Source organism: Coffea eugenioides, unplaced genomic scaffold (assembly GCF_003713205.1).
Source record: "Coffea eugenioides isolate CCC68of unplaced genomic scaffold, Ceug_1.0 ScVebR1_44;HRSCAF=240, whole genome shotgun sequence".
In the NCBI taxonomy this organism is placed as follows: Eukaryota; Viridiplantae; Streptophyta; class Magnoliopsida; order Gentianales; family Rubiaceae; genus Coffea; species Coffea eugenioides.
Genome location: NW_020864288.1, coordinates 20,579 through 23,962, shown reverse-complemented (window position 1 = coordinate 23,962; position 3,384 = coordinate 20,579).

The window sequence follows — 3,384 nt, the reverse complement described above, 5'->3', positions numbered from 1 at the left end:
TTCGGAACCTCACTGAGCTTAAAGCTCACCCCTTTAGTTTGTTTTCCTTAACAGGGGAAGGCGAGCAAGGACGAGAGTCGGTATAGAGTAGCTGGGTCTAGCCCTTGGTTTTCTTGTGTCATGGTTCTCGCCCTAGTGCTTGGCACGGGCTGGTTGTCTGGTGATTGAGAACCTCTGTATATTTGACGGTTGTACTTCCTTCTGAGATATCTATGTATATAAGTTTTGTTTTAAGTTTTGGATCCTCGTTTTGTTTTTTTTCTCTTGTGGTTCTATTTCTGATTTGTGTGAGTGAACGACTGAGTCCCGGCGAGAGCTGGGCAGGCGGTTCCTCCAAACCCTTTCGTTCGCCTTAGGGGGAGGTGGGGCTGTCACAGTTGGTATCAGAGCCATATGCCGACAGTTAGGACTCTACGTCCTTTTACTGGAAAAGCCCCGAGCCTCTCGTTCGTGAAGAGTCACGAAGCGAAACTCTCCGTAGGGGATGCTCGCGTGCGGGTGGCAAGCTGATGGGTACCTTGTGATGTGACCCTGAGAACTGTCACAGTTGGTATCAGAGCCTGCTTCGCGTTGTCTCTGCGCGGAGTGAGCCTGGACTGAGTGGTGAATAGGTATGAAGGATTAAGTGCTCGTTCGAGCATAAGCTATGAGTTGTGAACGTTATAGGCCTTAAATTTTCTTGTGGAATCTGAGGACCATAGATAGGTACGTCTGGGAGGAATTCTGATTGTAGATGGTTTACTCTTGGGACTGGCCAGCTCGAGAGGTGAATTATATTATTTCGGATTCTCGTACCCGAGTACTCCAGAGTTGAGATAGTGCTAAGTATTTGAGACTTGTATTGTGGGAACGTGAACAGGCTTTGTTTGACTAGAATGAGTACAAGAGGTTAAGGGATATCTGGTGTGAATAGTAAGTGATGCGAGGGACCGGACGGGGTTACCTTAGCTAAGACTGGACCGACACATAACCTTTTCTTTCGATTCGCTCGTACACTCTTACTACATGACGTCAATTTGTATATGTGTGTACATGCATTTGTGCCTGACTTGATCCGTACTTGCATAATTGATCAGCTATTTCCTTGCTACGTGGAGTGTTATGTGTATATATGTTTACTTGTGTATTTGGTGCCCTCAATTTTGGTTACTTTTGAGTCACCTTATTGCATTTATTCATTAAATCACTGTTGGAAAAAAAAAGAGAGGGAAGGAAAAAATATGGATGGGAGACGTAGTCAGGGACGTGATCGAGGCCGTGGAACTAAACGGACCCCAAAACCTAGAGCAGAAAGGGAAACGTCCGCCGAACAAGAACAAGGACCGAGAGTTGCAACCGGAGACCAAATGGCGACGGCAATGCAACAAATGACGGATATCTTGGCAAGATTAGTAGATCAACAAGGTCAAATACCCGTAAATCAACCCCGGAACCCTGAGACGAGTGAGGATAAGGCTCTGGAGCGGTTTCAGAAGTTTGCACCTCCAAAATTCGCTGGAGGGCCTGATCCGGACATCGCTGAACAATGGCTAGAGGCCATGGTGAATATATTCACAGCTTTGAATTACACTGAACAGAGGCAGGTGAACTTCGCAGTGTTTCAATTTGAGGGATCGGCCCGGGCATGGTGGAACGTAATTAGAACAAAGTGGGAAAGAGAACAGACTGTCTGGACATGGGCGAATTTTGTAAGAGAATTTAACGAGAAATACCTCCCACCCTTAGTTCAAGAAAGGAGGGAGAACGAATTTATTGGACTACGCCAGGGGACCTTAAGTGTGGCTGAATACGAAACGAAATTTACCAAACTATCCAAGTTTGCTTCAGAATTAGTAGCCACAGAACCGAGAAGAGTGAGACGGTTTATACAGGGACTAAATTTGGACATCCAAGAGGCGTTGGCAGCAGCGCAAGTGAATACATTTACGGAGGCCCTTGAGAAGGCTCAACGAATCGAGAATGCAAAGGCACAAATAAAAGCCTCCCAAACACGGAAAAGAGGTGTAGCTGGTAGTATGAGTGAGGAACCAAGTGAATCTATAGTCCCTTCCAAAATGCAGAAAACAAATTTTTTGTCCTACCCACCATGGACAATAGGGGCGGTAGATAAAAGGTCTACTAAAGGGAGCCAAATCGAACCTGAGGAAATTTCTCAAGAAAGCCAAAAGATGGCTTCTCACCTGACTTGTGGCTATTGCGGAAAGGCCAATCATACCGAGAACGATTGTTGGCGGAAAGGGCGGAAGTGCTTGATTTGTGGGAGTGGTGAGCACCAAGTTAGCAACTGTCCTAGGAGACAGTCACGCGGAGGTAGTCTTCCACAACTGGAGGGAGCTAAAACAAAACAAGCAAATGAAAGAGGGAACCGAACTAGTGGGCCAGCAAAAGCTTATGCGTTAGGCACCCAAACAGTTCCGGACTCGTCTGAGGCAAATGAAGGTAAAAATTTCGAGGACGAAATTTCTTTAAGGGGGAGAGAGTGTGAGGACCCGTACTTTTCTTAATTGCACGTTTTCTGCATTTTCTTTATTAGAAAATTTTTCTAGATCAATTTTATGAGTAAATATAGTTTTTAAATGATTTTTCTAGTATCGGTTAGTTTTTGAGAAATTAAGAGCGTATATCGGACGTGGGACCCGCTTGTGTGAAAAATTCGGAAAAATTCGGCCTGTTCGGTTAAGTTTTGGATACTGGGTTTAGTTTATCGGGTGTTATGAGATATTTAGGGGTTGCCAAGTGGATTAGTGTAAGAGAGACAAAAAGTTAGGCAAGCAATTAATGAAGAGGACATGTGTCACTTGAGGATTTATTCTTACCTTTTTGACCTTTTGACCACTATTCATGCCTTTACCATTTAAACCAAAATTGACCCAAAATTCTTCTTATTTTGAAGCTCTTGGCCGAATTTCTTGCTAGGAACAAAGGAAAGAAAACTCTCTCAATTTTCAAGCTCCAATCTTGCCCAATCTTTCAATTCAACCGTTTAATCTTCAAATTTTTCCATAGAACTTCTTAGTTTGGTGATATTGAGGTTGGTTGTGGAGTTGTTTGGAAGAAATTGGTGCTAAGTTGCTTACTTTCTTGAGCTTGCAAGGTTTCATTGGTGATTGAGAAGTGGACGTTATTTTGCGTGTATAGGTGAGTGTTCCCTGTTTGATATGTTTCATGATTTTATGGCTGGTATGAATGATTGATAACATGTTATATGCTTTCAATGATTGTTAAAACGAGTTTTCTAGGCAAGTGTGTACTTTATCGCACTCGGCCTAAACGATTGTGAAATTTTCAATGATTGAATGATTGAAATGTTATTTGTGCATGAATGTAAGCCTTTTGGCTGAACTGGCCATTGCCCCTTGTTACCGGTCGTCTCGAGCCAGAAGC